This window comes from Cyanistes caeruleus, chromosome 2, assembly GCF_971803275.1.
Source record: "Cyanistes caeruleus chromosome 2, bCyaCae1.hap1.1, whole genome shotgun sequence".
NCBI lineage: Eukaryota > Metazoa > Chordata > Aves > Passeriformes > Paridae > Cyanistes > Cyanistes caeruleus.
Genome location: NC_141702.1, coordinates 107,934,677 through 107,958,637, shown reverse-complemented (window position 1 = coordinate 107,958,637; position 23,961 = coordinate 107,934,677). Strand labels below are relative to the sequence as shown.

Sequence of the window (23,961 nt, the reverse complement as noted above, 5' to 3'; positions counted from 1 at the left end):
CCTAATGTCCCCTCACTTTCTACTCATCTTCTTCAGTGAAGAGTCCCAATTATACATACAAGAGGCTTTCCACAACACAAAATATTCTACTTTTTTTCCTTGGAAGACCCTCAAATTTCTGCTGCAACCCTTAATCACTGGCCCTTTTTTCCTAGCCCAGATGTGAGCACCAGCTGTGCCTTTACCAAGCAAGATCTTGTCATTTCCATCAAAAGGAGACTTTTTACACTAAAAACCTGGTGCAACAGGATTTGGTTTTTCAAGTAATTTTTTTATCATTCACTTAATAGCACAAAAGAATCAGTGCACTGTCTCCCAGTGCTCATATCCACCTCTCAATGCAGCAGTTCTGCAGCAATTTAGTGGAAATAGCTTATTACTTAGTGATAACTAGTATTAACCATGCTGGCTTTTATGTTATGTTAATCTAAAATGGGTATGTATGAGTGTGGTATCTCCATCTGCAACTATATGCATGTGATTTAAAGCAGGGTATCCAAATAAGAATTTAGGGGGCTAATTCTAGATATGCATTTTCTAAAATGGCAGCATTAAAAATCTATCACTTCATTATGTAGTTAGCACTAGGCTTTTCAGAAACTCTGTAAGTGCAACTTAACATTATTCTTTCAAAGATCTTCATCTCTGAATGAGCCCAGCACCCAAATATCCTGATTTAGACACCAAGGTATGTGTGTGCTATACTCATTTGGGCATCTAATCCTTAGAAAGAGCAGCTGGAAGCCATGAGAGTTTCATTTGAATGCTGTAGTAGGATTGGAGCTCTTCTGAAAATCAGATATTTAAGTGCAAAATCTATAAGCATTCAGGTCAGTGTGAATTATCATCTCTGTTGGATAGGACACGTTTGTTTTACTAGATAAAGCAGCAATCATTTAGCTGCTTTTCTCACAGCAAGAAATCTCATGTTTCATGAATTTATGAGACTGTGGCCAAATCCTGTATGCTTTAACTTCCCACTGCAGTTGCTAAATGAGGGAAACAGGTAAGGTTTGCAATAAGACACAGAACTAGCTGAAAAGCTGCTATCGAGATTGAAAATTTGAAATAGATATTCTGAAAGGCTTTACTAATTCAGCAAGAATAACTGAAGTCTGAAGACTAAAAATATCAGCCTAAGGAAGACCTTAAATAAAGTCTGTGCTACTCTGCTAAAGAGTTTCTACTCCACTGATGTTATTATGGTACTTTCAGTGTTGCTACGAAGATCTGAAGTGTGTTGAGCAGTTTCCTTAGTTAGGGGAACTTATTTGACATCTGTGAAAGTGCCATTTACATATTGCATACGTAGCAAGAAAATATTGATTTATTGGTGTATCTGGTTCCTGGGTAGAACAGATTTATATATTCAACTCCAATTTATCTACTACCTTTTGGGAAGGGTAAGAGAGCACTTTGTGCAATTGAAGAGAAGTAGTATTTGCTCTTTACTTGTTTTGGAAAAAAGGTTTCTTTTTTTTTATAATCTCTGCAAATAACAAAGAGAATTCCCAGCTGAAAATTTCTCATCACACAATTTCTAGCAAAAAATCTTTAATCATACCAAACATGATGCTGACCGTGCTCTGCCCATGCGTAGTACCTGCCAGTCTCATCTTTGCCAAGACCTTGTCTATCCTATTAGGAAACACGGTTTCACTTCTTTAGGCTGGAGCATAATCCTCAAGGAACAAAGCTGCCAACGCTTACCATTTTATGGAGTTTCGTATGCTATTTACTGTTTCCTCTCAAGGCCACAAGCCTGAGAATATTACACGCCCACCCACACATAAAAACACATCTTTCCTTTTAATTGCATTCCCAGCCCTGGAGATTATGGATCATCCTGGAGCTGCAAATTGTGCTTATCCCAAAATACTGAAACCAACACAAGACACGCTCAATATTTGGACCTTTACTTCCTGGGATTTTTTTTGGAGGTGGGGGGGATTAGGGGGAAGACTTCTGGTTTGGGACTGTTCCTGGTAGACCAAGTTAACCCCTTTGCAGCTTATGCAACAGCTCTGACTCACTCGCTGCAACCCAATCTGCCAGGGTGCATCCAGGATACAACAGGATGCATCCTGCTCCTGGCACAGCAGCGGCTCCAGTGCGGCACATGGAGAGGCTGCAAGGGGCACCCAGGCTTCTGCTACCTGAGCATTGTGTGGCCAGGAAAGAAAAATGCATCACAGAGGCTGCAAAATTAACCTGGAAGTGGTGTGCACACTCCAAGGGTGAGGAGGATGCAGAAGCTGCCTAGGAAGGACCAAGCAAAGATGGGAACAACAAAACATGGGAAGCCTTTCTGGAGGGTGAATGCTGAAACATCAACACTGTTTCCTTAACACATTCACAGGCAGCATCACCTCGGGTGAACTGAGAGCTCCAAAGCTGGAAACACAGCCCACTAAAACCATTTGTGATGATGGGCCAGCTGCAGTGGAGATGTCATTACAGCCGATGTCTTGGCTTGCTTCGACTGCCATTTATGTCCTAGCACAATAAAATTGGCCTATATTTTGCATTTATTGAAAAGTGATTTAAAAGACTTACTTTCACACCATTTTTTTTTTTTCTGTCAGCAGAACATTCTTTGGAGCCTTGGTTGGTTTAGTTCCTTTTGCCATTTTTTTTAAAGCCAGTGCCTTAAAAAAGTCAGCAATTTCCATGAGGAGATGAATGTTAAATACTTCAATAAATACAAACCACGAAAGAAGTGAAATCATTAAACTTTCTCCCCTCTTGGAAGCCGGAGATAATTTCATATCTGTAGGAGGTGCTGACTGCCCAACTGTTTGCTTAAATATGTTATTTAAAGTATTCGTAAAAATACCGTTCCCTCATAAAGTTGAGCATCCCCATTAACCTAACCATCAAAACTATTTTCATTATGAATGCAGGGTATTCTCACTTGATTCGTGACAATGAGGAAAATGGAAAGCAGACAGAAAATCATGAATGATTGTGCAGTGTTTCTGTGATGCCGAGTATGAATGTCCAGAGAGGCCAAGCTAATAATTTCTATACTTCCTCTGCTGTGGGCCATCCTACTTAGTTACTGTGAGAAACAAAGTACTTGTTCTTCATTTCTTGATCACTCTTGAAAAATGGACAGGTACCAGCAGCCTCACTATACAATTATCAGCACTCAGGTTCTAAATTGAGAATAAAAAAAAATTTAAAAAAGTGCTCAAAATATAAGAAGAAAATATATAAAGAAGGTAGGAATACATCTGCCTTTATGAACAAAATCACACTGATGAATAAATGGCATCCATGCTAATACTGCCAGAGGCAAAACTGACCTGAGAAAAAACATCAATCTCTTTGTGTTGCTCTAGCCACATTGGGATTGCTATATTTATTAACATCCAGATTTTTCCCATACATCAGTTGTTACTACTGCTTCCTATTTTCTCCCCTGCAAGGTCAAAATGTAGCTCATGGAGTCATACTATTAAAAATAAGAAAAAGTAAGGAAAAGAAAAATTTGATTCCAGTCAGCTGAAAGTCACCATGAAAGACAGACAGATCTGCATACAGCACAGCCTAGAAAGGAGCTCCAAACTGTAGGAGAAGGGATGCTAATAGAATCACACTGAATGGTTGATACAGTTCTCAAATTAAATTAAAAAGAAGAAAAAGAACCTGCTCTATGCTTTCTTAGATGTTCATGTCCACGTGAGGAGTGCAGCTCTAACTCAGCAGAGACACACACAGACCTCAGCAGGCTCCTGTCCCACTTGGCACGTCCCAGCCTGGGGTGCTGCTGCTGGAGGGGTGCAGGGTGCCCCAGTAATACCTGGTCTCAGGCCCCTCTCTCCTCATCACCCTGCTGATTCAGCCTCCCCCCTGTTTATCTGCTAAGCAATTCAGCACTGCCACCTACAAAAAGCTGGAGATGACAATGATCCACTATGGATCACACCATGGCAGCTTTTTCCAGAGCCACCCACTCCCACGGGATGGCCTGGAGCAGGGCTACAGGCTGAGCAAAGCCTGGGGTGACCATAGCTTATTCTGTGCCCAAAACCAGGCAGGACAGTCCCAGCCCTCGTCTGTGCCTGGGAAACAGGGATCTCTCCAACTCCACAGAAAGGTGGAGCTTGTTATTGCTGAAGCTGTGCAGGCAACACCAATCTGGCTCACAGGTGTTGTGATAAACAAGGTTTTATCTCTCATATTGCCAACACTAACTTCTTTTGGGTGTAAATTTCCCCAAGATCCAAAGTGGACTCAAAAAACATACCAGGTCTAACAATTTCAGTCAAAGCCACCAACTAAGATTGCCTTGAGACCTTACAGAAAATACCTAAATTTAGGATTTTAACAAGGTCCAGGCAGGATGAGTTTTGATTGCTTTTGGATGTGACAGCAAAATTTGAATACTCATATCTGTTTGTAAATTTAGGCAAGAGCTATAAATCTCTCTCTCATTTGTCAGTTCAGTTATGTTCTTGTTCTGCTGCTCTACTCAAATGCTTGGCAGGATTATGCTTCTGTGTTTTATTTCCTAATCTGACCATTATGGTAAATAATTTATTTCTACGTAATTTAATTATCTTTAGCTGTTCTGCATCCTTGGTGCTCTCTGACTACTCCATCTCCAGCTATTTAATTTTCACTCTTCTGCATTTGAATGATTGCTCTTTACATAGACTGCTGGCATGGAAATGTTGCTTAACTTGTAGCATCTGCCATGAAAGCCATTATTTTATTTCAATATATCATCTGGCCAAGGGGATGGACCACAGAACTTTGATCTTTGGTCCTCAGGGTTTATGTTCAGAAGCCATTATTTTCTTACTGATATTAACAAGGTTGCTCTGCTCTTTCCCTCTCTTGGTTCCTGCTCCTCTTCCACCAGCCGGTATTATTTGCAAAGCAGAGAATTTCCTTGATCCTTGCAAGTCTGCCTTTAATTTCTTTATTTCTATTTTAAAATCCTGCCAGGCCATTGCTGGGAGATTCAAGCTGAGGAAGAACCTACTTCCTCCCCTTTTTGGTGCGTCTGATCTTAGCATGAGTTTCACAGCTGAACTCCATGGAATGCTGATTTCACCTCTACCTACAATACAAATTTATTCCACCTTCCAAGTCCTCGCAGAGGCTCAGCAGCAGCTTCGGCTTCTCTCAGGGCAGCTTTTCCTCAGAGCTGTCTCCATCTCCTGGGTGCTCCCCTGGCACATACATCCCTCTTCCCAATGCATAACAACTGCAGGGTACAGCCATCATTTCTCTTGTTTAGCATTCTCCCTGTATCACCTTTCTTACAGCTGTTCTGCCACAGCAATATTTGTAAAAGTATAATAACCTAAAAGGTGGCATTTGGATAACAGAGGCATTTCACAAGAACTTGTCTTCAATTTAGCTACATGTATTTGTGTCTCAGAGGAAAACAGCATTCCTCATACCTTGCTTTTCAACATTTTTCTAAATTAATAAGTCTCAAAGTAGAGCAGCAGCAGATAAATTTACTTATTAGACAGCAGCTGCCAAAAATTGCCACTAACAGGTGTGTGCAGGACATATTTCTTCACAGTAAAGAAGAAGTTCAATCTCCAAATGATTTCATTTGTCACCAAGACAGAATTTCTTTATTCTAAATATGTGTTGATAAAGTTTCCTGACAAATTTTACCTTAGTGGTGTATTAAAAAAAAAATAAATAAAAATCTCTTGTTTAATGGGCTGTTCTAAGGGCAGACTACAATTTCCAGATGATATCTCAAATAATACAAAATATATTCCAATTATCTGCACATCTTTCTGAAAGCCTGCATACCTCTTCCCATTTTTTTTACCGACTTTTCCTTCTTGGCCAGTGTCATCCTTACAGACCATGCAGGACCTCTCATCTGTTTTGCTCCAAAACTAATCACTGCCCATTCTCTGAAGTGGGAACTCAGGTGCCAGTCCCCAATTTGAAGGTTTTTCAAGGGTGAGAGAAAGCTGAGCATGTGGTGAGATGACAGGATACAGGATTCAGGTTGGGTCTGGCCAGACCATCTAGCAGCATGAAAGAATATTGTCAGCTGCTCTGGCTTGCTCTGAATTTCTTTGTTTTGAAGACATCAGCAGAAATCACACAGTGATTCCTCAGTGTGAGTTTACAGAGAGAACGTGATGCCTACACTGAGAAAACCAAAGTGAATTTAAGTCATCCACTGAGAAACTGATAGACTTTGAGTGAAACCTGAAAGCCTGGTGGAGTTTGGTGGTGGCAGAGACCTGCCAGCTGTGCTGACCCTGCTCCCCTTGCACATCACTGCTCTGTGCCACCAAACAGCCTTCCCCCAGACAAGATTCCAGGGACGAGCCTGATGTATCCTGCAAACACTGCTCCTGCCTGCTGGAGGTGGACTTGATCCAGAACAAGGAGAATATTCTGCATTCTCCTCAGCGCTACCTATGTGGATGTGGGGATGTTAGAAACAGGAGCCAAGTGTCTGTGGGAATATCAGCTGGTACCAGGAGCTGACTGCAGACAGAAAGAGCAAGAATAAGCAGGAAGGTGAGAGCATAAAAATCTACAACTGCAGTGCAACAGCAGCCTGAGGTCACAACAGGCACTATTATTTTCTGGCAGGAGAGAAAGAGTAAATCGATGTTTCATTCTGATCTGATGGCTGGCTGACACCTATGGCACCCTGCCACAGGTGGCTCACACGACAGCCTCCTGCAGTATATCTTCCACACTTAGGAACATCACAAGAAGCAGAACAGTTTCCACAAGATGTATTGTGTTTGTGCTTTCAGAGGACTCTAGAACTTTGCAATAAAACAAAACAAAGCAAACCCAAACCAACACCCCAACATACAGGTTGTTGAGGTCTCAGAAGAAAGGAAATTCCACAATTGGCTTCAACAGGACAACCTTAATTTTGTTTCTTTTTAACTTTTTATATATAGACTGTCTTAAATGCAGGAGAAAACATTAGACACTTTTAAAACAAAATACCTAGAAATATGACATACATAAGGAATCTGTGTGGGTGGATTTGGGTGTTTGGTTTTGTTTTTCAAACACAATATCATGTAACCCTTATACTGTGTCTGTATACTTCAAACTGCACTCATTTGTCCCAGAAGATGCTTACCTGGGAACCTTGCATTTCAACTATATAAACAAATCCATTAGTTTACAGGCTGTAAATACACCCCAGAAGGCACACTCTGATTTCCTTGGCACTGCCCCTCAATCCAACTCTACAAATGGACCCCCAGCCAACTAACTCACCTTAATGCCAACCAAGGAGTAATTCAGATGTGCTCCAAGTACTTGTTCTGCTTTCCTTGCCAACCAGCAGCAGGGACAGAAACTGCCCTAAAAGCAGGCAGTGGTCCCTGGATCCTTTAGCCTGACCCTCAGGCAGGAGAGCAGGGATGCATCAGTAAACCTGTGCTTCTGACAAGGTAAATTGTGAGCAAGCCGATGTGAAATTGCCAGGGACGAGTCACCTGCTGGTTATGACAAATTTTGTTTGCTCTGTTATTGCAGGCAATATAAAACCAGGGCATTGCACTTTTTCTGCACTTACATCCAGTGCAGAGAGGGATTTCTTACTGGAGGGACATGTGCCTCCAGTATCACTGCTTCAGTATTTATCCCTGGCTCCATTCACTTTTCTGCTTGTAGCCCACACCCAGAAATGAAACACTGGCTCTTTTATAAATAAAAAGTGGATTTTTTTCAACTCAGTTACTGTGCATATTCACAATAGAAACTTTAGAAATGAAAGGCCCCATAAATTTTGCCTCGAAGACACTGTCTAAGTACAGATCTGGATGTTACAACCCTGGGTTTTGTCAAAAATTTTCAATGTAAGACCATTTATGTTTTAATATACCAAATGGACATGCCTACATGTTGGATTTATTCTGGATAGATCATCCAAGAGAAGCAAGGTGGCATCAATTTTTTGCCAGAAATCAGTGGTTGTATAACACTTCAAGTTTACCCCTTAAACTTACAAAATCAATTGCCACTAATCTGTACTTAGGAGTCCATTTAAACAGGTAATACAAGTGCTAATTTTCCATAAACTCTGGTAATGTTTATTAATGAAAGAGACAATCTAGTATCAATTAGGAAATGTTCAGCAGCTAGTTAATAATAGACAAAATAATCTCCTTTGGCTTCTCATCTGTCTCTGCAAATGTTTAACAATGAAGGTATCCAAGCTCAAGCAGCCTAATTAAGGAGGCTTTTTCTCCTTATATACCTTTCTGTCCTTGAATGTTTAGCTCCTATAGATAAAAAGCTGAAACTTAGGAAGGTAAAGCCTAACTACACATTTCCTTTCACTTCTGCACAGTCACAATATGCTGTTAGGAGCTACATAATGACAAAAGCATCTCCGGTGCAGGGGGACACCAGGACACACAGCCCTTGCTGTGCTGGAGATGCCATTCCTTCTTGATCAGCATCTATACCTTGACTCATGCCTGCTGTACCGCAGGAGTGTCACCCATTCTGATGGCACCCCTCTATTTTCTCATTTTCTCTTTTCCAGATCTACCCCTGCACAGTCCAGGCTGGGTTAGCACTCTCTCTTACACAAACTGTGAGGAATTGCAGCTCAAGAGGATGCAGGAACCCTGATGACACATGCCAAGGTCAGCCTGGTGCACGTCCAGGATTAGCAGGTTGGGCAGGCAGTGTTTTCCCTCGCTCCCTAGCAGCTCTGCACTAACACAGCCTCCAGATCAGTTCTCAAGCACTGGGAAAACTGAAGTCGCTGCTTGGGGCTGCAAGAGACTCCACAGCATTCCTTCAGTTGCCTGTTTCTGCTCAGCAAGGAGCTGCCCAGAGAGAGGCTCCAGACCTTTAAGCAGAATCCTTTCTCTCCAGGAGACCCACCCTCTCTGTCCCTGCTGCCTCTCACTCACATTTCAGTTCATTATCCAGCTCTTTCACAGCAAGACTTTGGAGAACCACCCCTCCTTCAAGACATGTTTCATTGAAATTTGCTGTAATTTACTCATACCATGGGAGGAACAGTATTTCACTACAGCTGTTTTCAAAAATTAAGTGAATTACGAGAAATACTAATGAATTAATGTAATAACAATATGTTATATTGTACGCATTATTTATATCATATTGTAGCATAATACATATAATCAACATTCTTCTCTGGTGATCAGTGAGAGGACCTGAGAGAATGGCATAAAGCTGTGCCAGGGGAGATTTAGGTTGGATATTTGGAGAAGGTTTTTCACCCAGAGGGTGGCTGGGCACTGGAACAGGCTCCCCAGGGCAGTGTGACAGCACCAAGCCTGATATAGTCCAAGAAAATTTTGGACAATAATCTTGGGCACATGGAGTGACTCTTGGGGCTGTCATGTGAGGGGTCAGGACTTGAACTTTGATGATACTTGTGGATCCTTTTCAACTCAGGATAGTCTATGATTCTGTGAACTACTGAGCTCTGTTCTCCTCCCTTCCCTCAACTCCATAGCACTGAGGTCTGCTTTTCTTTAGGGTCCTTCCCTCAGGCTCACATGTCATGGAGATTAGCAGACAATGCAGAACTGTCTGAGAGCATTTCAGCAGGAAACAGTGTCAAATTAGCCAAGTTAACATGATAGATTGTGATAAATTGAATGCCTGGGGTGATATGTGCTTCAACTGCGTGGTGCTGTGCATCACAGCAAATGTATTTCCTAAAAACCCCTAACTGGGAAATTTCAACCATATAAAAATGCTACTAAATATGCCTTTGCTTGTTGTCAGACACTTTCTTCTCCTTCTCAGCAGCTATAAAACATATGGTTTACACTTCTAAGAGCCTCTGTAAATCATGCTGTAATACCTGTGGGTTATACTTAGCCATAGACACGTCTTCAGCTGATGTCAATTGTTGAAACAGCCCTGACGTCAGAGCTGAGATTATTTACAGCAGCTGAGCAGCTGTGCTCAGCACTTACCAAGGCAGGCAAATGAGAAGGGATTTGGGTTCAGGGGGACTTTAAAGTTTGGAGAAGTTAAAGCCAGGCAATGACTCAAATCTGGTCCTTATCTGTTTGAGAGCAGATCTATAGATAGGAACCTGGTAATCTTTACTCTCCTGCTTGCTGGCCCTGCTGCCCTTTACCTTATACAGCACAAACCTAAAGAAACATCTCTGAAACAACATGAATACATATAAAAATAAAATTTTAGAGGTGTTTACCATTTGTCTCACCCTCTAAAAGGAGGATGACAAACACCTTTCATAGGAGCAGTAACAACAATGCTGACTCTTACAAGCTTCTCTACACAGGCAGGAAAGGGATCGCTTGAAGCAGCACCTCCACACTACAATTCACCCACCAGAGAAGAGAAACTTCATCCACCTATCTCCAAGGATGGTCAGAAATGTCTCCTGGACTGTAACCACAGCAGGATTCCAGGCCTTCTCTCAGGGTAGGTTTAGTAGGAGACTTCTTTTCAAAGGAGGGACACAGCAGTTAAATAAGTGTGCTACAGCCTAGGGGTAAACCTCTTTCAGCTGGGAGGGTTTCCCAAGCCACTTCTTAAGCAAATTTCCAGGCAGCCCTCACAATATTCTAAGTTATGTATTGCTACACTGCATATAAACCTCACAATCAAGGTTTTTGCAACTTCCACACCATAATTTTATAGTAGCACAATGTAATAAAGAGTCAGGAAAAATAAAGTAAAGCACACCATAACTGTCTAAATAGGAAAGTAACCTCAACCTTTTCTACCTGCAGGAAGCTGTAGAGCTCACAGGGTTAAAAAATACTTTTCAGTCAATCTCATTATGCATCCCACACACTAGAACTTATCTGACATGAAAGGGAATAGATGGATATAAATATAGTACATGAAGAGCAGCATTAACTTTAGTACAGACAAATTATGTTAAAGACTGTCAACATTTAGTCTGGCACAACTGCTACACTTCTGCAACATTTGGGGGAAGAAAAGAGGGACTCAGGATGGTTTCATTTGTCTCCTTTCAATGGGTCATTCAAAACTGAGTCCTGTGTTAGCCCACCATAGGCTTGGGGAGCCTCAGTGGAAAGATTTTATTTCTGAAGGCACTTGTGAGAGCAGCTTCGTGGGCTCTGCATGGGGAAGAGGCAGCACTTTGTGGAGCTCCTTGTGGGAGTGTAATGGCTCATCTGGGAGATGCTTGTACTGCAGCACCCACCAGGGATAGCAGCTCCTCCTCACGTAGCCTGGCTTTCTGAAGGTGTTCGCAATGCAGGGGCTTCTTCTTTTTGTTTCTGTTGTAACAATCCTGAAAGCTTAACAATTCCTTTCATTTAAAGGAGGGAAATCAAAAAGAGAGCCAGAAAACCCAATTTCCTTTTTATTTTTAGTGCCACTTAATGTGCATCCTGCTAAGCCAACAATCATCCCAGCATGAGATGACTAGAAGCAGCAGCAGGTAGCTTCCTGGCTAGCTGGCAGGGATCAAAGTGGATAAAAGAGAAATAAGACTAGGTTTGCCATGCAGAGTAAACCCAAGCAGGGGATTTTACTTGTGCCCTCCACCCACATTACAAAGAGCTTCCTTTTATTTTATGGCAGGCCCCCTTAGCTCAAGATATAAAACCCCAATGGCTCCCTGAAAGATTTCACAAGACCAAATAACTGCTGTGAAACCACCTCTGGTTCCAGGGCCTGCCTCCTCTGCCTCATCTCTGCTTGTTACAGACCCATTTCAGCGTCACCTGGGGGAAGCAGCAGGAGCAGCTTCTCCCAGAAGGGAGCAGAAGTGGAGCTTTGCAGTGAAGGCCCTGTACCCCACAGAGATGCTCCCAGGTTTGACTCACATCTGCTGGCTGGCTTAGCAGGAGCTGCTCACTGACATGCAGGGCAAAGGGTTTAGTACCCAATGCTCAAACACTGCCATGAAACTTCTTTTATAGACACCTGCCCTGTGGAAGAAAAATGTGCTCTATTTGCTGCATAGAGATGCATCAGATTTGAAACTCCAAGGTCAGATCTCTGCTTGAAGACAGGCATATACATATATGGAAAAGCAATAGGGGGAAAAAATTATTCAAAGGGAGCATTTATTTCAACAGCAACATTTTAAAATTTTTTCAACAAAATAAATATTATATTATTATGAGATTTGTCCACTGGGGGAAGGGCCTGCTAGGAAAAAAAAACCTATACTGACAAGCCTTTGTAGTACAAACAACAATTAAAACCAGGTACCTGCCAGTCAAAATGATGCACATGTAAATGCCTTAGTACCCAAATCCACATGGAGAGCTCCATGTTGGGTATAGGACTTTGGAGAAATAAAAACTTAATCACTTTTTAATCCAGAACAGTGATGCTGCTCCCAGGACAAACTCTCTCCCTGCTAACTCGGGTGAGGGCACAGGAAGACAGACACGACTAAAGGAGGCAGGCAGGACTCCCATCTCCTGCCAGGAAAACCATCACACAACACTCTTCCTTTTCCATATCTAGCCTGCCATACTCTCTGCCATACATTCATCACAGATTTCTAGCAAGCTGGTATTTAAATACTGTCCAACAGCCCATTCACAAGTAAAATGCATATTTGGCCTCATTTTTATTATTAGGGGAGATAATCTTGGGCTTTGGGAAAAAAAAAACAAGGCTCTATACAGAGAGTCTTTAAAGGGCCCACAGCCTCCCCCCAGAGTTTATGGCTTCTGCTATGCAGTCACTCATCACAGGCACAAAACAAGTGTAAAAGCATGAAAAAATTCTGGGACAAGGGCAGCAAAAAAATCTGAGCTCCTTAGTGTTGAACCAGCAGAAAGTTACAATCATGCATTTATTTGATTTTTTTTTTTTAGTGCAAGAGGACAGTCTCCAGACACAAAATTAAATCTTTTCCTTGACAACTTGTACCCAGGGATCAAACACAACAACAGAAATCACACTTGGAAGTGAACTTACAAATCACAGCAATTCCTACAGAAACACACACAGGTTTGAGGTCTGCCAAGGAACCTGGCAGAGAGCAGGTGCCAGGACACCAAAGCATACCCTGCATTTTGGTTATAGAAGAGTACTCATGGCTTTGCACCTACCTTAGAGGACACAAGCAGCAGAAAGGTGCCTGCTCTTCCCCAAGGAGTTAAAAAAGCTCAGAAGTGTCTCCTGGGAAGGCCATCAGGCACGTGCTATCAATCAACAGCATCTCCAGTTCCATAACACTTTGCTTAACGAGATTAGGTTCATTACAACCACTTTGACTGGTTTGCTAACTCTCTCCCTGTGGAAAAGCAGCTGCCTGCTCTGCCAGGAGCTAGGCATGGGACTGCAGCTATCCAGGCAGGATTTCCAGCCCTTGGTGATGGTATCACTCACCTCTCAGTGCATCTGAAGAAGACAGTGAAAGGCAGATGTAAGAAGTCATTTCTAATATATATTTTTTTTTTTATCTTGTCAACAGAATAACACCCGGAACTTATACTGAAAGCAAAATACGGGAGAGGGATAATCCGGCAAGCCCTTTTACCTCTACATCTCAATTTACTGTTCAGATTAGGTGACACAGAGATAAATCCCCTGTCTCTCTCTTCTTCCACTTGTGAGGAAGAGTCTGCCCTCAGAAAACTCAGATTAACCCCTTAGCTCACCAGGGAGCTGAATAATAGCACCAATGGCCTCTACTCATGCATCCTGCAAATCTGGTGGCAGGACTATCAGGAGAAGGGGATGATTCTCAGCGCCAAGGCCCATGCTAGGACACAGCACAGGGCCCAGCAAGCTGACAGCAACTTTTACAGTGGCTGTCAGACAACAGTAGCAGGACCCATTTTGCACAGCTCCCCTCACAGCATGACATCTAATGTCAAAAAACATCTGGCACTCTTGTCAATCTCCAGTCAGCCCAGGTTCGAGGCATGGGCTGAGCTATGGGCAACAAAAAGAATGGATGGAGCTCTGAGCCTGCTGGGATATTCAAGAGCATGAGATGAAGCAGGCAAAGTGCATCCCAGGATATCAGATTCAGCACTGGCATGGTGGAGACTGTAAATACTTTATGTTTTAATTGGCTAGCTAGTGGAGCAAATACCTCATCATAATGGGCACGTTGGTCTAAATCCAGTCAATATACTGTGTTCCTCTCTGAGAAAATGAGAGTGAGCACATTCAGTTCAAAGTGTGTGCAGCAGCCCTAGATGAAAAGCATCTGGGCATACTGCTTATAAAATAGCCCATGCATGGGGGCAAGTTCTGGCTGCCAGCAGGAAGCACCCAGAGCTCTGTCATTTGCTGAGCAAAGTGCTCAGAGGTGTGAACATCACAGAGCCAGCATTACAGGGAGCACTTCTCTGCAAGGGAAATAGCTCATTCCCCCTGAAGACCAAAGCAGTTCCTTCCTGGAGGTCACAGTGATGGACAAGGGAAGTGCAGGGCCCTTCACTGGCCTGGGCAAGCTGAGGAGGTCCAATAGTACCTGTAGGTTTCTGCTGAGACATCTGTTATGATGCAGAGACACTGCTGAGCCATCTGTTATGATGCAGAGACACATCATACTGCTCCTAGAAGATGGATTACCCCAAACAGGGGCAGCAACAGGAGGCAGTAGCTGCCCTCTCTTCTCTGGCTTGCAGCAGTGTGTCCTGCACCCATTTGATAGACATGCACCGCTGCCTGCAGGCCAGCTCAAATTGGACTCCACAACACACCACATGGCTTTGTTTGAGGCAAGGCTAACACATTAGAGAAAAAGACTACAACATAACTAAAATATTCTGTTAGTTTTAATTAAGCTCATCACACTGGAAAACTTGCTGATTCCAGGGAAACATTTATAATTTGGATTCCTGACTCTTTTTTTTTTTTTTTTTAAGCTTAAAAACACCCAAATAACAAGCCAGCAAGTGGCTAAGTGATACTAGTGAGCCCCCCCCGCCCCTCAAGTTCTCGCAGTAAGCTCAACAAGAGCCCATCTCAACACTGAATATTGGATATGGTTTCCATTTGGTCATGTAGGGCATCAAGACAACAAATTACCAGGACCGGAGACCTTTCAGAGCCATCCTCTGTTGCTGGACTTCCTTTCACAGAAATGATGTGTGAATTGCAAATGGGACAGAAAAAGCCTGTGAGACAGCAGCTCCAGACAAGATTTGTTTCTCACTGACTAACTGCGAGTTCAGCTTTTTTAAAGCCAGTTTATGTCTCTCTGCATATCATGCTGCTGTAGGAATTGCAAAGATAAGGAACATTTTCCCAGGCACACATTCATAACACAAAACAAAGACGAAGCACTAGGTACAGGAACGTAACAGAAAATGTAGGTCACGTTCAAAAATATTATCAGGAGTATGCAGAGTATGTCATTCCTCTACAATGAGTTTTGCTTTCATGAAAATTAATTAGGCACAGATTTCCAGTATTGCTTTTCAATTCTGTTGCCTCAGCTCTTTGGTGTCACATCTCAGACAGCTTGGCCCTGCTATTCATAAGCATTGATCACCTCCAGCACGATCACAGTGATTGGAAGCTGCCCACTGAAACAAAACTTTTGATGTCTCAAACTGCACATTCTGCCTCTTGTCTTGGATGAGAAAACAGGTGACTATTCCAGATATGCCTTTAATCTCCAGTGAAAGGGCCAACAGAAACACAACAATGATTCTCTGCTGGTAGTAATAATGAAGGGCAATCTCAGGAAGAGCCAAGGAAAACCACAGCAAACAGACCTATTTTTTTTTTCTTAAATTTACATACTAAGTGGATTTGACATAAAGAAACAATTTCACACATTACTTTCAGAGCAAAAGTTTCGTTTCATCCCCTGAAGTAGAATACTGATTACTCAAACCACATATTTTCCAATACATGGCCCAGCTACAGATCAGCTAAATGTTCACAGGCATCACTCCAACATCTCTCAATTTTCTTTCTCACTTCTCTCCCTGTCTGCTATTTCTGCCTTCAGGAATTTTAATAACTCTAGTATTGCTTCTAGTTTTTATCATCTATATTTGAAGATGTATTTATACAATGAGGGAGCATGTTTAGAACAAGGAGTTCTCAGAAGTTTACTATGAGAGACAAGATCACAGCAGATATGAGAGCGAATTCACAATATATTTTATGTCCATCTCAATTCTGTGGATGAAAAGTTGTAAAGGGAAGATGAGCCTCTTTTGCTTACATATATATTCTTTAGTCCAAGAGCTAGAGAAACTCGCAGCGTCTGGACATATGAGTATCACTGGAAAAGTAGTTTTCAAGACCAGGATGGAAGTAGAACATTTTGGTTTAAGAAATGAGGGGTCAGACATCTGTCCCAGATAAACACTAGGGGATGGGGATACAAAGTTCCTACAGTTCTGCATTAGTACCTCTAAAAGTCTCCTGTGCTGGACCTATCCAGCTACTACAGCTAAGTTGAGTCTCATCCAAATCCTACTGCCTTCTGTTTGATGAATATGGAAAATTTGACACCTCTCACATCGATATTTACACCGTGGAAACTAGTGACTACACAGGTAAGTAATTAATGGCCCTGAGGAGGCCAAATCACTGATTTTCTATCAGTTTTTTGAAGCTCTCAAAGAATAAACAGGGTGTGAGCAGAGCCTCTGAGCTTGGTGCTCAGGAAACCTCAGTTTATGTGCTGCACATGCAGAAAGGGAGTCCATCATAAAATAGTTTTTTTATTTTTGCCATATTTTCTCTAAAAACATAGGGTATACAATCATAAATGAAATCTTGCTATACCTCACTGTGCCAAGTGAGGCAAAAGCCCCAAAGCTCTCATAAAAATTAAACCAAGACAAACTGTGCTCCAAATCCCCAGAAAACAAGGAAAACATTGGAACAGAGAAACATAATCCACTTGTCTCCTTTGTTGCTGCAGCACCAGGTATTTATGTTCTGATGGAAACCGATGGTTCATAATGTCATAGATAACAACTCAGCAGCATGAATGGTAACCCAGAGCAACTACATCATTGTGTGTTACTGCATGATATTCCCTGTATTTCTGCATGTCCATGCTCCTCAAAGTTTAACAGTAATGATTTGAGTGCAGGATATATTGAATTAATATATATCCTTTCAAAACTCAAAACTATACCTTTCACTCGCCTTTACTTCACAAGAACTTAAAAACAGAAATATGGTCTTAAGGAGCTACCTTCTAAATAATCAGCTAAAATCCTGTTTTCTGAACAGAGACAGAGCTTTTTAGTGGGACTGCATTCAGATGTAAACACAGCCTCATATCACTCAAGCATCGTTTCAAAGCGCTCTCCACATACCCGTTACATCAGGCAGCTCTGTTCTGTAAGATAAAACACTCCCTGTTATTTCTTCCTCCTTTTCCTACAAAGGGATATTCTGGGGTTTGGACACAGATACAGTTGTTGATTCTGGAACAAAGTGTGAAAGACTGCAGCACATAACTTACCTCAAGCAATTGAGGCCATTGTTCATCCTGCCCCACCACGGATAAATGGAAGCACACGTTCCGTAAGTTTGCGGATATTTTATGTCTGCTGACTCCTTTGTCCCTTCAGAGCTATTTCAGCAAACTCAAACTAAAGACATTTCTCACTAAAAAGATTACACAGGCAAAGACACAGATAATGATACAGCTGCTCATCTGTTAGTGCTGCGGCAGTAGTCATTGCTCAGCTTTAGTCGTCATATTAAAATAATTCACTGCTAATTACTTAGGCATTAAGATCAGTATATCAACTCTACATTATCTAGCATGAAACCCATTGGCAGCTGGGCACTTGCTGTTTTGCAGTTGCGGCATGTCATTTATTAAGGAGCTTTGTCTTAGTGTTTGTTGAAATTTATGTTACTCTCTTGAACTTTTACTCTTTTAGGCAACTAATTGTTGATTTTACTTTTGTAGTATTTTTCATACAAATGGACCTCCCTGGACCTCATTTCATTTATTGCTACAGCACACCTGATGGAAGATTGGAAGCAGAAAGTTTCCAAGGATGGTACGTTCTCTTGGTGTGAACAAGGCCAGAGGAATTGCATGTGCATTTATTAACAACCCTGACTGTTAATAAATTTAATTTATTACATTTATTAACAACCCTGACTGTTAATAAATCCTGGCACTGGTTGTGGAATCAGACTGGAAAGACCTGGAGACAATGGTGTTCTTTGGAGAGGTTCCTTGCTCTGACTGAAGCAGTGAAGAAACCCAGTTAGGTACTGACCATAGGTGACAAGGTATGTGTCCAGAGAACTTTAACATCATAGATGGTAACCCAGCTGGAGCTGGGCAGTCATTAGTGTTCACTAATTAGTATTTCCCTGTCGGACAAGAAATGTATGAAATTAAAACTGGACAGCTTTTGGTTTAGTATCATAAATAGTTGTTTTTTGGAGTTTTGTTAGCAATTCATGACAATAAGGTTTCTGGCAATTCTAAGAAGGTATGTAAATAAACTCGTAAATTAAAAAAAAAATAGAACTGAAAAGTTCATGCTTTCCAGCTGCTTAAAGAAATGCAGCTCTCACAATCCTTTCCCAGCAGATTACAGTAGACATCCTTTCCTGGCAGGCAGTATTGTTATATAATATGGCTGCCATCTAAAATCTTGGTGGGGGGCTAACTTAACTTTCCCTACATATTTCAGTTGGAATTCACCTGAAAATATATATATAGATATATCTGCAATTCTTTGCAGAGTAAAGCAAAAAGCCAACACTAATGCTGTAACATCAAATAACCTGAGTGAGGGCTGAAAGCTCAGCCCTAGTCCTTCACACTCTCCTTTTCCTCTTGGCAAGGGGGCCTTGGGCAAGTTGCATTTGCTCTGTGCAAAGCAGGAATAATTCTATATACTTACTTTGCACGAGGAAGTGGATAAAACTCAAGATGCATCATCTTAGGCAAGAAGAAATGTTTGAGGAAGCCAGCCAGGGTGGGAGGTGGGAGCAGACCTCTGCTCTGGGGTCATTTGTTTTTATCACGTGCTGGTAAGCAAAAAAGCATAGCTTGGCTGGTGCCTTCCAAGATCCCTGTAGGGTTTGTTCAATGGGACATCATAATCCACCCTTATGAATAACAAAAAGTAGCAGGAGTTCCACTCTTTTACCAGCTGGAAAAGATTGAGCAAGCTGCAGCATTGTTAGAAACCCCTCCCCTCAAGGCTTTGACACCCAGCATCATGAATGGCAAGTGTCAGACAGGCCTGCTGGGAAACAAGAGATCCCACAACAGGGAACCCAGCAGCATGGATGCTTGTTTACTTTGGGGAAGCGTGTCCTAAGGAGCTGTATGGCTGCTAGGGAGGTAACACCAATAATTTTTGCAATTTTAAATAAATTAATAAGACAGCACATCACCAAAACCCAGCTATTTTTAAGCCATTAAGTCACTCTTACTCTTCTGTGTGTGTGATGGAAAAATCTGGGTATAGGTGTGTTGTTTTAGCATGGCAAGCAGTTTATTTCAAAATTGCACCACTTTTAGTTCTATTTGTAAATCTTTATAAGATTTATGAAACAAGACATTTTAAATAACTCAGCTCACCCATTCTCATGTTACTTCAAGAATAAACAACAACATGCTGAGTTTTGGGTGGATATCCATCAATTCAAAGACTGTTTTACTTCCAGCTTCCAAAGCTCTCCCTGTGGACTGAGTCCAAGCATGCAAAATTTCATCCTGCAAGTATTTGCCAAAATTGTAATCACCTTATTAATAAGGGCTTTGTTGTGGTAATGATACAACCTACACCTATCTGTGCTATAAACAGCAAGAAAACTAAGTTAGGTCTAGTCACAAATTCTTCTTTTGTAAATATAGGTATACTAACAAAATGAAGACACTTAAAATTTCAGGCTGAAAATAGAAGGTGGAATTCAAACACTTCAATTTAATGGACCTGGGTAATGAGAACTGGCCACGTGTGGATGTGTGACTCAAATTTAGACAAACTGCAAGCCTTGTCTTAACTTTTGGTTTGCTGTTGAATGTTTCTGAGTTGCTCCTCATGCAATGAATCAATCAGTAAGTCCTAGCCTGTTTCCAAAAGCACGATGATGTCCAGCACGTGGCTGTGCCAGCACCAAGGGCTCCATTAGAAGGCCTGCTGAGCTCCTCTAGAATATCCTCCATGGTGCTCTTGTGCAATCCCACCACTTTTGTTGTCTCCAAGCACGTTATCCTGCGCCTGGACTCTGCTCGGGGATGCACGTCAGGTCCCTGGCGAGCCAGGGCTGCCTGCAGTGAGAGCACAGTGCGAGGTATGGGCAGCACTGACTGCTCCTGCTTTCCTCCCTGCCTTTCAGCACAGCAGCCGACCTTGCATGCTGCCCTCCCCATCACACCCTCCCGCCTTGCCCTCTGGCAGCACAGTCTCACAGCCACTGGACTGTGAAATAGCTCCTTTTTCGTTTTTGCCTCCTTGATGAGCTGTGATACGGCTGAAGGGAAGGAGGCAGAGGCTGTGCAGCTGCTGGTGAGAGCCATGCTTGCTGTCCTGTCCACTCTGAGGGAAGTGTTTCCCAGCAGCAGTGTAGAGGGGGAGAAGGAGCAGCACATGTCCAGTCCCACTTGGATGTCAGAGTTACGCAAGTACACACGAAACAAGGAGAAAACCACGAGCTGCTGTGCACTGAGTGCAGCCACCTCTTTTTGGTGTTCTGAATCTGGAGGCAGGAGCCTCCAGGCCGTGGTGAGGACAGCGCTCCACAGGTGGAGCCACCTCTCTTGCCCCCTCCCATCCCATTTCCCTTGCCCACCCAGGCAGCTGAGGGAAGAGGAGCAGTATCTCCCACCTCCACTCACCTTGTATTCTGTCCTTCCTTTGGCAGCAGGAATGTGCTGGCCACGTGCCCCAACACGCTGGCCACAACTGTCTCTAGGCCTCACCCATCAGAATGATGCTCCCTTCAGAGCCAGGGGGTGGAAGAAGACTGCTGTCCTCAGCTGCTCCCCTTCTCCCTCCCATGGAATTTCCCTCTCCCTGGCTCCCAGGCTGGAATACAGGGCCAGGGGAGCTCAGACAGCACTGGCTCCATACAAATGACTGTTCCCAGGAGGAGGGTGCTGGCATTCTGGGTGGGAGGGCTCAGCCTCCTGCAGTCAGCAGGAGACAAAATTAATGCCCTTTTTTACCTCATTAGTTGAATAGTTAGGCATCTGGCTTTGACAGAAAAGAAAAAACTCGAAGTTGCTGTTCAGTGTCTGGTGCTGACCAGAGGCCTTATGTCTGCAGGGATTTTAGTCCAGCAATTTTGATGAGCCCTACATTCACCCTCAGAAAATAGATATCTGCTCCTGGAGAAGTCATTCTAAAAGGAACTTTGAGTAAACCTTTGATAACTCTTCCCTTACTTAAAAACATCCCCTTTGGTTGACAGGGTGATATGAAGCCTTCAAATTGGAACTGGTGAAATGCTCAGATCAAAAAGGATGAATTTATCTTCCCAGTAATCTATAGCTGCTATATCAGACACCGTGCTGCAGTGTGTCCTGCTGTGTGCCGTATGCCACTTACAAAGCAATGATAAACCTTCCCAGACAGTGCCTCACACAAAGTGTTTACCAGAATATAGATTGCTCTGAGATACAGTTAAAAGTTGCTCAGAAATAAGAGATCAGCTAGGCTGACCATTTGTGAGGTCAGCAACGCTTTTTTTTGTTGTGCCTTGGTTTTGCCTTTTTGCTTCCTTTTTTTTTTTTTCAGCAGCATCTAAGTGCAATAAAATATCTGTGAGAAGAATTGCTATAGCAACAAAGTATGTTCTCCTAATGGAGGCTGTGTGTAATAGCTGACTGCCACTAGAACTTTAAGGACAAGGAATAAAATCCATCAGTAAAGCAAGAAAAGGAAAAGCATTAAAAATTAAGATTTTATTGTTCCCTGATTTGTGTTTACTTCCTTTACATCTCCAGATGATCTAGAGAATTTTCAGTAGTTCCCTTCTCCTATTTACTGCCTCACACAAAGATTTTCAAAAACTCAAAAAAACAATGTTGTGAATGATCTATTAGTAGTAATAGAATGCTACAGTTTTGCATTCAACAGCAGCAGGATTGCTGTGAATATGAGGAATTAGGAGATTATAGCAGCACTTGGAGACCACAGGTAAGACAGCAGTTGAGAATGACACGATGCCAACACAGAGCAAGAGGTCATCCTTCCTGCCAAGATTCACAGAATACAGAGAGTGAGGGGAAAACTACCCCAGACAAATAAAGTAACAAGTTCAGGATCACTCAGCAAACCAGAGGCAATGTCAGGACTATGTCCTCTCACTGTCCATCATCTAATAAAGCTGTTTATAAAGTTAATTTTACTGTTCTTGTGCAGTGTGATTGCCACAAACCTTAAAGTGGACCATATTTGCAGAGAGGCTGGTTTGTGACAGAGTTCACTGTGACAGCTAAACTGTCCCAGGTAATAACTGGTAATAACATGCTCCATTCACCCTTTGTCAGGCACTAAGACCATCTTTCCCTTCCCTCTTCTCCATGGCTCAGACTGTGGTACCAGTCACAGCAGAGAAAAGGAGGATTATAAAATGGACAAGTTTCAACCCCAAAAACTATTACACAGGATATCCAGAGAAAGAGAAGATTGGTTAAAGAACTTCAAGTCACAACGATTTTCTCCTCTGCTTCTGGAATGATGAAGCTTCAAACACCTTCAACAATGTTTTATGCTGACAGAGATAGCCCTTGTCCTGTGTGGTAATGCTGTCTCATGCTGGCTCTGAACAGATTTTCAAATTATAATCTAGGTTGAGACAAATTCCTTTTGCAGGTGAGCAAATTGAAATGCTGCATTCATTAAGGTCAGTGGTAAAGCAGGACAAAGAAGCAAGTCCAGAAAAGTTGAGTCCTACTGCCCTGGTTGAGTCTTTGTATTGTCAGGTCTGGAAACAGCAGAAGGAATGTAGAAAAATCAAGAGGTTCTTTTAAAAGATTCTCTCCCCACAGTGAAAATATTTTCTGGCATATCTTTGCAACGAACCTTGTTATATGTTGTCCTATTTATAACTCACATGTCTCCGTAACAAGCAAGCTCCTCAGAGGTAGAAAAGCGAGTGTGATTTGAATAGAGCTGTATATCACAGTTTGATATTCCCACTCTGGCTATGATTTATAACAAAAGTGAAGCAGCATGGGTCAGCCAGGGAGTGACATTCTGCAGAAAAGAAAACTGAGTAAGTAAAAGTTTCCTTATTTGTATGAAAGGCTTTTTTTTTTTTTTTGACTGAAAGAGTGTTTTAGGCTCTCATCTTACCAGACTAAGCAGCAAGTTGTCTTCATTTTAAAGTACAGTTTCTTCTCATTAGTTCCGCCTCTAACATTCTTAAACAAGGCATTGTATCAGATAATAGTGAGAACAAGAAAATATGAGTGACTAACTCACGACCAAGCATACAAGTGATTTCAAAAATTGTATAATGGTACACTTTAGATGTTTACCATCTGTGAAAAACAGACAGACAAAAGCAACACTGGAGTTTCCCTCAGACAGCAGAGGTCACCTTGGGTTAAAGTCCTGCCAACAAGAATCAGCACAGGCAGAGCAGACAGCAGCTCCTTGGGTGGGAGAGGGCAGAGAGGAGGCAGATGTGCACTCTTGCCACGACTGCTCTCCTCAACCTAAGGCTCCAGCCACTGCATAATTTCTTGTGACGGGCTGAGAGGAAACCTGCAACCTTCTAATCTGGCAATCTCAGACAACTGAAAGCCAGTAGCTAAAGCTGTCCTCAAGTACACTTGTAGTCAGTTTTACAGGCTACAGCAAAATAGTGGCACACCAAGTGATAATGGAGTCTAATTTATCCATTGACATAAATGCACAAACAGGGGAGAGATCAAGGTTCAGGAAATCAAGGGCTGCCATCTCCTATTTGAGATAGTGAATAGGAGTGCCCAGGGATTAGAGTCATGCTCTGTTTTCAGCTTTCTCTAGTCCCATGAAACTTTCACTGCTTTTTTTTCTGTTGCCCAGCTATTATCACCTCCTGCTTTTCTGGGTAATCATCTTA

General features: G+C 42.3%; 1 long non-coding RNA gene across 2 annotated transcripts; it reads left to right on the top strand.

Annotated features, from left to right (window-relative positions):
• Window positions 1–9,927: 9,927 nt before the first annotated feature.
• LOC111926321 (uncharacterized) lies at window positions 9,928–18,413 on the top strand. Of its 2 annotated transcripts, XR_015283796.1 has the most exons (6): window positions 9,928–10,060; window positions 10,271–10,413; window positions 11,641–11,784; window positions 11,892–11,961; window positions 12,804–16,463; window positions 17,843–18,413. It is a non-coding gene; the product is annotated as an uncharacterized LOC111926321 (long non-coding RNA). The 2 variants fall into 2 exon arrangements; XR_002862850.2 differs by lacking the exon at window positions 17,843–18,413 and having other exon boundaries at window positions 9,930–10,060; window positions 13,406–15,009.
• Window positions 18,414–23,961: the final 5,548 nt, after the last annotated feature.